Source organism: Nymphalis io, chromosome 9, assembly GCF_905147045.1.
Source record: "Nymphalis io chromosome 9, ilAglIoxx1.1, whole genome shotgun sequence".
Classification (NCBI taxonomy): domain Eukaryota; kingdom Metazoa; phylum Arthropoda; class Insecta; order Lepidoptera; family Nymphalidae; genus Nymphalis; species Nymphalis io.
The window spans coordinates 9,545,333-9,560,255 of NC_065896.1; positions in this window are offsets into that span (position 1 = coordinate 9,545,333).

Sequence of the window (14,923 nt, forward strand, 5' to 3'; positions counted from 1 at the left end):
ATCAATTCAGTGTTCTAACTGTGGACGTGTAACAGACAGACAAGAGTGACTTTCGCTTTTATAATATTAGTAAAGATTATAATAAATCCATCTTACGCCCATCACAAGATTTGTTTACTTGTTTTTCAATTGGATTCCGACTATCGTGTATAAATAGCAGTAAGTTTTTCATAATGAATAGGCGTCCGCCTATGGACGATCTAATGATAAGTGGTCATCAGCGCCCATTGACATTGACGATATAAGAAACATTAACCATTCCTTACATCGCCGTAGCCAACCTGGTGGCTAAGATGTTATGTCCCTTGTGTTCCTGAATAACACTTCCAACTGGAACACAACCATATTAAGTATTGCTGTTTGGCGGTATAATATATGACAAGTGGGTGGTAACGTTTTGTTATAAATTATTTATTTCGCAACTAGTAGTATAGTTAACATCTGATAGCTTTTTGCTAATCTGTGATATTAAAATTGTAACGAAAACGTTGTAATAATATCCTTTTTAACGAGAAGAGCATTTAACGCTTTTGCTCGGCTGTAGGACATTACTTGGGTTTTATTTTTTATTTTTATACCTGATAATGTTAAAAGTTCTTTTTTCTTTACTTGTTTTTATGTATTCATTGCTCACAACCTTACTTGAATATTCAATGTCCGTTATTCAAAGGTTTTTCTGGAAGAGATTGCTATTTTAATACCGGTAAGACCGCTGTTGCTGCAAGTTTTATTTTCTTGTATTTCTTTCTTGTATTTTTTCATCTATGCAAATATTATAAATACGAAAGTAACTCTGTCTGTCTGTTAAGTTCTCAAAGCTAAACAACTGAACCAATTTTCATAAAAATTGGTACCGCCCGTAAAATCCGCCCGTCGTGTTTGTCTGTATGTAACTATATTTATCTGCCTCGGTCTAGTGGCTAGATGGGTGCAAACTCAAGGTTGGGGAAAATAAAAAGTTATTGGATTATTCCGTCGAATAATAATTAGTAGTAGCAGCCCGGAGTCTGGAAATTGTGAAGTGTGTACAGTCCTGTGCCTCCAAAAGCACGTTAAGCCTTGATCTTGCGCTAGAACTCTTTCCGGACATTTCGGATAGCCGTCCCAACGGATTATGAGAGCAACAGAATGGAGAGTGAACCAGTATTTGCACTCACACTTGTTTAATATAATATGACTGACGATGAATCTCCCTTAATATTTGCCGTCGTGGCCGAACCCTGTCAAGAGGATATCATCACATATAATTGTGGTATTCTAAGAAACTACTTTTTTACATATAAATCTGTACGTACGTTATTGAGTAAGTTATAGATCGTAGACCACAAGCGTCAACTAACCTGGAAAATTTTAGTAAGTGCACTAAGCTTGATCATTCGCACTTCACAGGAAATGGCGGCGGGGCGGTGGGTCGGGGGTGGTTAATTATTTCGCAGTATATTGCCATCAAACTAAAGCCTGTATAGATACAAAGTCGGTCGAGACTTAAAGTGATTACACTCTTTAATATTCGTATCGATTATATACGTATATGTAAATATTATATATTAAGTTCTATATATAGGAGGCGTAACCATATTCGATACATTTATAAATCCAGATCTATAATTAAACTATTCGTATACATTTTGTATTGTATAATGAGATAGCATTGCAATACGTTTTTTTAAATATTATGATTTATATAAATATAATATTGCTAATATATTGTACGGGTGCTTGCTAACCATGAACTACGATACGGTTACAAATAATATACTTGTTCGTAGTATGAAACAATTTATTGTTTGTCTAATAAGATGAGACAAATTGATGGCACAATTGTTAGATTAATGTTTTGTCGTGAACTGAAACGTATTATTAGTTATGAATAAAATCGCGTGTGACTGCTGAGCCTAGTAAACGGACGGTTGTACAGTAACGTACATATACTATATAATAAGGGTAGCACTAATGTATATATTGTTGAGAAGAAAATAGGACTTTTACTAAGTGCTTTGTGTAAGCCCATGTGGGTAGGTAACACTCACTCATCAGATATTCCACCACTAAATACCAATACTAAATGTTGTTAGGTTCCGGATTACAGGAACGCAACACTTACCCATTATAAGTACGGGCACAAGGGACAAAACATCCTAGTTCTCTGGTTGGTAGCGCTTTGGATTGGAATTTAAGGAATGTTTAATATTTCTTATATCGCCAATGTCTATGGATGGTGGTGAACACTTACCTTCAGGTGGCCTATTTGCTCATTCGCCAAACTATAACATAAAGTCCCCTCATAACTATTGCTTAAAAAATAGTTTACGGTTAATTTTGTAATAGTCCAAAAAATATATAATTATTGGTGGGGTCAATAAAAAGCTTAAAATATGAAATCTGATGTTCGAATGGTTTTTTGAGTTTGAATCTTTTACAATGCGTTTGTTTATAATTCATAAATGAGACAGCAAAATGAAAAAAATACAGGATGAAACTAACGATGCAAATTATTACACAAACAATAATTTTATTTCAACAAAGACCGCATTGAGCGTTATTTTCAAACTAATTTTCATATCTAAATTCAAATTTAAACGTATAAGGGTACTTATAGAAGCTCAACAAGTTCTAAATTTAGCCGAAATACTTAAATGATAAATCTCGCTAACAAAAGGACGTGTGTCGACATTTAATATGGTTCTGATTGCAACTGCAAAATGTTGAATGTACGTAATTTAATTGCAAAGTAATTTTAATATAATTACATGCTAATACTGGGAAATCATTTATATTCAAAAATATGAGCTATAAATATACTTGGTCTGCGAGGTGGAGTATTACATTATGTCATTTTTATTTTTTAAATTTGGAATTTATGATAGATTTAAAATTAATTTAGTCGTTATATATAGATAGTCTGTATATAGATAGACGTAAAGTTAAAACTGTAAAGACAAAACAGTAGGATAACACAAATAAAAGTACGAACAATATAAATAATGTACATATATAGATTTAGCATACAGAAGTGAAACTGATTTTATTAAAACATCAAATTGGTCTTTTTAAAAATAGAACAACAAATCATACAAATTTATGTAAATAATTTACTCAATTACTCTTTAAAATCCGAATAACACAATTGGACACATTCAACGAACACAAGTCGCGCCAATAATGAATTAATTACTTTAAATTTCTGTCCACCAATAAAATGGCGTTTTTATGTTGGCGAGCGTTTTTTTTTTTAACAAAGCTATTGTATGGATCAGGGAATCTCCTAGCTGTAGTAAATATAATTGGCAAGATGGAAAACGTTTATTAAATTTACTCTCTGTCTGTGTTCTCTTATTTTTCTCTTTTCTTCTCTATTCAAATTTTATGTAATATAACATATATGAGCATTTAAGGCGCCGTCTCTAGAGGATTAAAACCATTGTTGCTAGGAAGTTCATTGTCTTACGGTAGTTACTAGCTAGTGAGACAATAGGGCGTTACTTAGTTCACTGTACATTATGATCCCGAGGTTAAAGCTTTATTATTTAGACCTTAAAAAGGTTTTTTAAAGTATTTAAAAATGGGTGTATTCATTCAAGTCGCATCTAAACATATGATATTCGGGTTAGTTTTACAAGCACTTATGAATTGTCATTTTACAGGATTATATTGAATCTAACACCGGTTGAGAATGTAGATTCTATCGAGAAGAACCGGCAAGAAGCTCTGCAAATGTTAGGTGGTTTACTAGAAAATATAAAATGTATTACAAGAAATATAAATGAATAACCAAATATTGTATTTACTTATTCATATCACAATGAAATCCAAGCACACATCATTAAACTGCTAGCTCATTAGGTAATTTTGACAAAATAATATCGTGAAATCAGAAATTTACAAATGAATTCAACCGTTTTAGTTGATACTAGGTCCTGTTTCCATTGATAACGGATAATAAATCGATTATAATTTTATTGATTAAAAATTGTCTGTCTAATGTCAAAGCCGATGAAACGATTTTAACAGTAAAAACAACTTGAAGCTTGAAAGCCTGTATCGTTCTGTAGAACGATACAGGCTTTTGTACTGGTGGTAGACCTTTACGGGTGGTAGAGCTTTGTGCAAGCTCGTCTGAGTTCATCAGCTCATCAGATTTTGTATTGCAAAACAGCAGTACTTGGTATTGTTGTGTTCCGGTTTGAAGGGTGAGTGAGCCAGTGTAATTACTGACACAAGGGACATAACATCTTAGTTACCAATGTTAGTGGCGCATTGATGTAAACGATGGTTAATATTTCTTACAATGTCTATGGGTGTTGGTGACCACTTACCGCCAGGTGGCCCATATGCACGTCCTATTATAAAAAAAATCAACCACTACGGTGTTATAAGTAATACTAATAAACACTTTTATCATAATATAGAGTTCTAGAACGTTCGTTATTGGCTAATTAAAACCTGATCTTTGGGGTACGAATTTTACCTATACGAAGTCAAAACAGGAAGCTACTCAGATATTACAATCAATTTCAAGTCTACCCACATAAGCATATTCAATAAATGTGACAATTCTTATTTAATTTGCTCGTCTTACCGAATGTATTATATCGTTGAAAAGAGTGAAAAGCGAAACGAAAACAATCCCTTTGTTTATCAAATAATTATGTGGCTCATATTCTCACAATCTCCTAGTAATGTTTACCCCGTATGTTTACACCGATATACGGTGGCAGAGTAACGCGTAATGATTCAGGGATATATTTCGAGAGGCAATCTTAGAATATACATTCTAATCGTATATTAATATATTTTTAAAGTGTTTTGGTTTCTTTTTAACAAGTAGGACATCAATGTTTTTTTTTGTTATGTAATGTTCAAAAAATAATCAAATTTAATTATTTTGTATTAACAAAATTGGTATCACTACAACACGTATATATGTGTATTGAAATTAAATAATATGTAAAAAATATAAAGAATTAAGTTTTATTTATTTATTTATTGAACACTTGTTGCACAACATATAAATAAGATAAGAGAAATAGGAAACAATCAAAGAAAAAGAAAAATAAAAAATGGTGCGCAAAGGCGGTCTGATCTCTCACAGATAACCTTTGGTGAAATAATTTTTTTTTTATAAAATAGGAAGGTGGACGAGCATATGGACCACCTGATGGTAAGTGGTCACCAACGCCCATAGACATTGGCATTGTAAGAAATGTCAACCACCACTTACATATCCAATGCGCCACCAACCTTGGGAACTAAGATTTTATGTCCCTTGTGCCTGTAATTACACTGGCTCATTCACCCTTCAAACCGGAACACAACAATATCAAGTACTGCTGTTTTGCGGTAGAATATCTAATGAGTGGGTGGTACCTACCCAGACGAGCTTGCACAAATCCCTACCAATAGTAAAATAGAATTTGTAATATAATAGAATTTTTGTAAGAGAACAGGTAAGTGCATTTACATATAAAAAGGAGATATTATTATATATTATATATAGAATATTTAATAAACTACACATATCTACATCCTACTAAACACTTATTATAATACATACATATATACATACACATACATATATAAAATTATATATAGATAATTATAAGCTAAATACTATTTCATACATACATACCTTACTTGGATATGGACAAATAATAGCTTGTCAAGCGGTAATTTTTTATTAGTGATTATGTACTGTCAGTTTATCATGATATATTAATCAACTGTTTAATATAGTTGTGTTTAATATACAGTTTGTGTATTTAGCTAATGTACTAGAAAGTTATACGGGAACGAGAACTTAATTGCACTATCACAATCAACTATATTGAGTTACGAATGAAGTTTTAATGTTTGTTCTACTCGAACAACTATTTCGAATAAAGCGTCACAAGTAAGTTGAGTCAGTAGAATAAATAATTAAAGTTGCGAGTTTCGACAACCGCCGCTCAGACTAGCCAGTTCAACGCGTATACGAAGCATGTCACATTTTCTTGTTTGCCTTTGAACAAAGTTTACTTCAGACATATTAAGTTAAATAAAAGATCACGATGTTTATTCGATTTGTTCAATAAAATCGAAGGCTTTATACGAAACGGGAAAATATTGCTATTGCTTGTATTGGATAATGTTCTTTGAAAATTCTTCTTGATAATTATTACATTAATTCATGTAATTGGTGGTAGGACTTCGTGCAAGCCAGTCTGACCACTTACTATCAGATACACTTTCACAATATAAAATATATGTATATATACAAACCACTAGTGGTTTGTGCGTTGTAAAAACCACTAGCTATATTATTTTTCGAAGTTTTAATCACTTGAATTTCCCCCCCCCCCCTCCCCCCATATTTCGGATACGATAACGCCCAAAATTAAAGCAAAAACTAAAAAAATATAGTCTGGGCAAACTATTGATATTCATTATATTCAATGTATTTGCATATTTGCTTTTATGTATTTGTTGATTTATTAATAATAAAATTTTATTTATTAATAGACTGAGATCGAACCTTTGCGGTTAATTTCCATGCATAATACAATGTATAAAAAAATAACTAATAGTAATTACTTACATTAATAAAATAATTCATTCCGGAATTTTGATTACAATAGAATACATTATTCATTGATTCGTTCTTATCTATACATTTTAATTTGCACATTGTGATTGTTGTAATTTCCGAAAATCCTTTCGGAATACCAAATGTTGATAGGGAATTCTCATTAGCAGCAGGAGTTAGTAAGTCAACAGTATTAAACTCCCTGACCTTGGAACAGTCGCAAAGCCGTCTTAATAGCCGTATAAAAAGTTAGGTGGACGGAATTTAGGTGGTGGAAAAAACATGTAATTTTATTTTTCATTAATATTAGCATTGAAAAATGTTTCAATTTTTTTTAGATATAGGAATAGGAAGCGGACGAGTATATGAGCCACCTGATGGTAAGTGGTTACTAACGCCTACAGACGTTTACATTGTAAGAAACGTTAACCATCGCTTACATCGAAAATACGCCACCAACCTTGGGAACTAGATGATAAGTATCATGATATGTAAATAAGATGTTATAACCCTTCTGCCTGTAATTACACTGGCTTACTAACCCTTCAAACCGGAGCACAACAATACCAAGTACTACTGTTTTGCGGTAGAATATCTGATGAGTGTGTGGTACCTATCCAGACGAGCTTGTACCTACCATCCGTTCAACGCTATATTAAACACCATAATTTAAATTATGTAAAAATATTATCTTAAAACTTATATACGCATTTTCAACGAGACTCATTATAAATAAGAGAAGTAATCAGGAAATTGATCAGCATCGTATCTCGTTTCTAAAATTGAATAGCATTAATTAACTGCGCCGTTGTTATATTAATATCTAATTCAACGTTCGAAATATTTAATACCGAGTTTGAAACGCACGCAATTAATTGAAATCTAATTACATTAATGTAGATATGATCGTCGAACTACGCGTTACTAATACCTAACCACTGTTACGGACTATTATTATATTATTTATTAAACCCACTTGAGTTAGAGAATTGAGGAGAAATCGAAGCCCATAGGCAAAAAAGGGCAAATACTAACAGCTTGTAAATGTCCCACTGCTGGGCTAAGGCCTCCTCTTCCTTTTTAAGGAGAAGGTTTGGAGCTTACCACCACGCTGCTCTAATGCGTATTGGTGGAATACGCAGAATTTCACTGAAATTAGACACATGCAGGTTTCCTCACGATGTTTTCATTCAACCACGAGATGAATTGTAACCACAAATTAAGCACATGAAAATTCAGTGGTGCTTGCTCGGGCTTGAAACCACGATCATCGGTTAAGATTCACGCGTTCTTACCACTGGGTCATCTCGGCTTCGGGAAAATACTATGTACAAGTTATTTTGTGTTTACAATTTATTTTATAGAAGTAACAACCTGTTAATGTCTCACAGCTGAGCTAAGGCCTCCTCTCCATTTTGAGGAGAAGGTTTGGAGCTTATTCCTTTCCTTATTTTATAGATTCTCAGGTAATTGGTAGATATCACCCTGGAAAGAAGTGAGTGCTTTTATTCTATTCTATTTTGATGAGTGTGTCTTTTGAGTGCTATAATTATTACAGTCGATTTCGCATATCCTTTTTTAACATTTAATTTTTTTTCTCTGCTGTGAGTTTAATGATTTATTTTACCGAAAAATATTACGGTATTGTAGGATTTTGACATACGAGTAAAATCAAATTCTGATCAGTTGCTTTTTGCTGGCAAAAAAAAAAATATTAAAAGATATAAGATTTTAAAAGTAAAAATAATATAAGTAATCCCTAAAAATAATATTTATCGTTTATGTAAAATGGATAAAAATATATTCTATAAGCTTTTTTCATGAATATTAATATGCGAAAACAGCATAAGGTAATTTAATTAACTTGGTATAGTTAGATCTTATTACTTATTTTATATAAAAGAAGACAGTAAAGCCTGACAAAGGCTTCCACTCATTAAAACCTCTATGACAACAAAACTTATATACTTATATATGATATTCATATATGTCGTTTTATATATTTAAATTTTGTATAATTTTGAAACAATGCTTCTGCTGCCCTCTAGTACAGTACTCCGCTCGTATAGCTTGCTTTTTTACGCTGGAAAAACGCAACGCGACATTACATTTTCACAGAAGGAGACCAATTACGACCAGCACTCATCGCTTCCGAGCATCGCGTTGATGATGCTCGGCCTCTGGGGCCCCCAAGTCGTCAAGTGCTACCACCGGTTCGGAATGAGAATTGATTATAAAGAAGAACCGGCAAGAAACTTAGTAGTTACTCTTTGTTTTTACAAAAATCCGAATTTAATAAAATATTTATTACTTATATTATCTTATTTTATTGGTAATAGGTTGCCTACCTATTGGTAAGTATTCAACACCGCTTATATACATTGTCACATTAAGAAATACTAAACATTCCTTACATCGCGAATGCGCCACCAACCTTAGTAACTAAGATGTTATATCCCTTTTGTGTCTATGATTACACTGGCTCGGTCACAAACGGCCATGTTATGAAATGTTAGGTGGTACCTACCCAGACAGGCTTGGCATAAAGCACTACCACCAAGCATACCACTATATCACTTATAAAAACGTAAAGATAAAATATAAAGATATAGAAATTTGTCAAACAATGTGTTAATATTTTATAAAGCATAAATTTTCTCGTATTATGTAAGATGAAGCGATGGAGCAAAAATATACGGCATCGTTCTAATAGCCGCCTAGACATGTATATATAATGTGACACTTGACATTGGCGACTTACGTGTTTGATATTCAATTTCACAGATTACTGACTCTTTGAGATACATCTGTGAATATTTGCTGAATAAACAAACAATGTACCTAGTCTTACCAAAAGCCGACACGGCCCAGTGGTATAAACGTGTTAATCGTAATTAAAGATTGCGGGTTCAATGGAGATAACATTAATTATTGGTATTTTATATATTTTTTATTTTAGAGGTTATTCTGGCCTGTCATTTCATAATACATTTCATTATAACATTTCAACAAACAAATCCTCATAGTAGGGTAATATGTTGTATTTTTTTAGATATTGTTAGCTCACTAGGCATAGGAAACATCGTCAATTCACTTTAAATACATATTAACACAAACAAACTTTTTATACATAATATTTTTAAAATTCCGTTTAAAAGAATAGACAAAAATATACGAAATTTCAGTTTTTGTTAAAATAAAAACGAATAAACGAAATTTAAGCTTCAAATACAAGATATTTCAATAAATACATATAAAAATACATGGCAAATGCGATAAGCTATTAGCAAATTATAGGCAAATCGATCAATTGGCTTAACGCAGATATAATATGTGTTGTGTATAAATATTTGTTTATTTTCTTTAAAAAGGACATCCAAATATATTGTAAAATTCTAAAATTACATCCGTGCTCAATCAGTGTGTTATATAATTAAAAAAGCCCATCGTATGAGATCAAAAGTGACGATAAACGGTTAGTCAGTTATAAAGAACAACCTGACCCGGTTTTTCTGTTGTTGTACAACAATTTAGGAGTAATTTATTTTAAGCAGCAATTATGGCGTCTGAGATCACAAAACGCTGAATAACGATCCGTAACATCTGCACCGGTGATGCATAAACCACAGGAGTTAAATTAAAATGCTTAATCCGTATCTCGCTAAAAAACATAATTATGATTCACTTTTTTCATGGATTTACAAAACCTTACAGTATATTTTGTATTTTAAGATAATAAATAGTAAGAAGTTAATTTTTTTGTTTCCTCAATCGCTTTACCTTTTCTCTGATAAGTGAAATGTAGCAATAAAATTCAACACATTCGCATTTATAATATAAGTTAGTTTCAGTATTATAATAATTTTTTGATAGATATTTGTATTTAATATATTAGCTCCTTACATATGAATTTAGCGTTTTGTCGTATGGTCAGTACTGTACGCAGCACGGACAGTACTTTGATCTGAAATATCTCCTCTTTGGTTAAGAATTCCAAATTCAAATATATAAATTCATTTAGCTGATACATTTGAGTTTTGAAAACAGTCATTCATTTGTTTTTTCCTCATTATTTTTTTATTTGGCGTCGCTTATTACCGCACAATGGAAAACATGAAATATCGATATATTTACGAGTACGAGTTCTACCGTAGTACGAGTGCTGCAGAAACAGCTCGAAGGATATATATTTGCTGATAGCTAATATATATTTGCCGGGAAGGCAAATGACTCTACTCCACCTGATAGTAAGTGGTAGTAGAGTCCAAACGCGACGACTGCCAGTACTATCGAGAAGATGTTCTGCACTAGCCAGCCCCGCCTTGGCGGCCCGCAAGATCCACTCCACGTTTGATGGAACCCAGGTAGGTTATAAGAGGAGGGGAACACGTGAGCTGGTGAAGAATTTCATTTTTTGGAAGCACAACAAAGAAAAAAGTTGCCGAATTTCTTTGTTCCCGGTAGAATTTATGTCACAATGACATCGAGAACCAGCACGCGACTTGTGAAGGAAGGCAGGGGAATGTAGGAATTAGAGAATAATTCCTTCGCATCATTTTTATTGCCTTTAAGTAAAGACACGGTTAAATATATTGACATGTATTTTTTAGTAATAAATATGCTTTGTTTTTTTAGGGAGGCAACCCAGTGACCGAAATAACAATTGCTATGAGTCAGCCAAATGTCGTATACAGGTTGAACAGTTCACAAAACTAAAGTAAACAAAAATGTTATTGTTTTATACTTTTTTAGTATCAAGTGTTTTAAAAATGTAGTGTATATTAAATATATTTTTATAATTGTATACTTATTAATAAGATGGCTTTGTTGCAACCTCATAGTAAAAAAAGGATATTGAATTAAAAACCATTACATTTTATAATATTTTTTCATGAAAGTTGTAATGAGCGTTTTTATCGTATAAAGTATAATATATTTTTATATCCTTAACTGCAAATAAAAAATGTATTTTACTGGAATTCACGGGTGTAGATCGGAGTTACCAAGCGTTCGTTTTTTACTCCTGTGCCACTAAAAGCTCGTAAAGCCACTGTCCTATGCCTGTTCAATCTTTTGTCCATCGTGTTTGCGCACATATAAGCTCTTCTTCTGCGCTGATTGCTTGTACTTGAATTTGGTTGCCAATTTTCTAACAAATATACTATAAATAGAAATATATTTTCTAATTCGCATCTTTACTGTGAGCTTAGAATTACCCAATTCATTAATATAAAATAAATATTATTCAATAGTCAATTATTTGGAATCTGCTTTGCCATTTCTATGATACACAATTTTGAACGAGCAATATCCTAATATTTACTTTTAAATTTCTTGAATTCGAGCGGACAAAGAGTGAATTAACAAACAATGCCTACAGTAACAGGATGTGAATGTCCCATTGCTAGGCTAAGGCCTCCTCTCCCTTTTTGAGGAGAAGGTTTGGAGCATATTCCATCACGCTGCTCCCATGCGGATTGGTGGAAACAATGCCTAAAGAAGTATAAATGCAGTGCTTCTGGAAATTTTTAACTGTATTCGTTATATTGAGAATCAGTCGTGTAATGTATCATTAAAAGCAAAAGTCTGAATGAGGGAACGTGTGACATAGTTCGAAAATTCGAGGCACAAATTATAAGTACCTTACAATAGAAACAATAGCAAGATTGTCATGTTTTTATTATTCGTCTCGTTGTTATGAAGGAAAACATTGCGAGGAAACCTACATGTGTCGGTTGGTGTTCTTCTACACATTATACGTATCGAGTATCTACTAATTGGTACTAGAGCAGCGTGGTGAAATTAACTCCAAACCTTCTCATTAAAAACATTGGGACAAATAAAAAAAAAGCATAAAAGAAGTCATACCTAACTTGTTACTTTGAAAAAAGTTAATATTTATTCGCATGTATCAAAAAATCAACGGTACAAAAAATAAATCAACGAGCTTTAAAATTAAATATGAGTTGGGGCGTGTTACAATTATGCCAACGGCGGTTCGATAAACCGCCTTTATTAGCACGCTTGAAACTGACAAATGAATGTTTGTTACAAATAACATTAATTGACTCGGGTTCACTATTTCAACCGCATATTTCAATTCTAATTTCTATTCTAATTTTGCAATATTCACCGTCTCTGTCGAGCGAGTATCGTCAACAAATGTTTACAGACAGAGATCTCATCAAGTCTTCTACACCAAAATCTGACTCTCATACGTGAAGCGCCTTCAGCTAAAACGGCACGGTTTTCGGGTTCATGCTACGCAATTACTTCTGCTACGCGTTCGATCTTATCTTAGTTTTCACGAATTAAACCGTGATAATAAAAACGTTCTTGATCCAGAGGACCATTTGCTTGAAATGCTCATCATTCTCGATTTTTAAATTCACTTATTTGTACTGGATAAGCCAAACAGAACTTACCTGGGCAACTATTTTAAAATAACCATCTGTCTCCAGCGACCTAAAACGACAGGTATCAGTGATTGTCGTCGTAACATGTTTTTAAGGGGGCTCACTCTCGGGTTACAATATCTAGCAGCTAGTCTAATTCTGTTGCTAGAGTAGTCTCAATAAATAATAACGATTTTCGTCGTCGACGTTTATGGAAATCGTATGATGAATATCATTGGCAAAAAAACTTATTATATTATATATCACATAAATGGAACGTCGATTGTATTCGTACGAGAAGAGATGGAAATGTGGACGAAATAATACGTATTATAGTATATATCTAATCATATTCCGCCTAGAATTACAGTAATTTACTAAAAAAAGTAAACGTTAAATCGATATTTCTAACAAAAATCCGTATATTCCTAATGAATTCTCGTCAGAACTTACGACAATAAAAACATAAAAGTCCTGTAAACAAAAACGTAATATATAAAAACAAACAAGTGCCACTGAACAGCTTATGAATATTTAATTTATAAAATTTCGCCGTAACTCCGCGTAACATTCGCTAGGCAATAAAGTGACATCGTTGGATATTCTGTTTGAAACGAGCGTACTTAATCACTCTTTCGTCTGAATAGATCGTAACCGAATTTTTTGGTGAAAACATGTAACGTAAAAATGAATTTATGCAACATAAATTTAACTTGTATAATCGACGTTTTAACACTTAAATATTTATTATATGATTTAAAAGTTAATCGTTGACAATTTAAATTTAATTAAAAAAAAAAGAATTACATCATATAAATTAACGACTTCGCTTCGTCGAACATGTGTTCTGAAAATATAAATATAATCACAAAACACTTGGGTAGTCTATTAATTTAATACAAGATTATTTTTTTCTTTCAATATTAAAATGCTTTACTAATAAAACAAAATTTTATTTCAAATATAGTAATCATTCTATATTCAAATTAAAAAAAAATATTAAGACTATTGGTCATGCCTAACCTTTAATATCGTATTTACGGTTCACCAGTTCTGAATATGTTGAAATTATCCGCATAGAAATATGTACCTTATTGTATTGTTCAGAAAACCACGAAAGTGATGAGGGTATGATCTGTCTCGAATGGATACAGTCGTGCGGAATGAAATAAATTGTAAGTATTGTGGTATTAACTTTTCGTTTTCGTATATTTCAAATACATTTTCGTTTCGATTTCGTAAGAATACACATAGTAATAAAAAAAAAAAGTTACGGTGACAGACATCGAGGGTCACGGATCTTTTTATTTAATTTAAGCTCATCATATCATTAAGCAATGCTTAGTATATAGTTATATTGAATTGTGAGGTAACCAGTGTTACTATGGGAAAAAGGGTCGTATCTAAGCTCTTTGCTCCTTAGGTTGATAGTACTTTGTGGATGTATGGGATGGTTAAGACTTCTTACTCTTGATTTTTTTTTATAAAAATTCATTGAACTCATATGCATTTGTCCAAGGTTTTTGCGTGAAGTCCTTACATAAAAGTACAATAAATTTTAACAAAATATATGTATGTATACTGTTATCTATATTAATTGTTTATATTGTTTTTCTTATTAATTAAAGTTTGAGAAAACGGGCTTAAAATAAACGCTAATAATATAAAAAAATGAAAAATTTGTTAGAACATAATCTTATTTAATTAAACCTGAAATTATATTTCTTAAAGGATATAATGAAACGTAATAATTTAGTTACGATTTTCGCAGATTTATTTATTTATCGAATTTCTTAAAAGACGTTAATAGCCTTGCGAATCCTTTGAGATCGACGAATATAATTTTCCGCTCACTAGCCACATTAGAAATTTGTTTAACCGATGTTTAATAATTAATTTATAAAGTTCAGAGTTTGAAAGAGTTAAATTTATAAAAACTGATTACATCTTATTATGTAATAGCTAC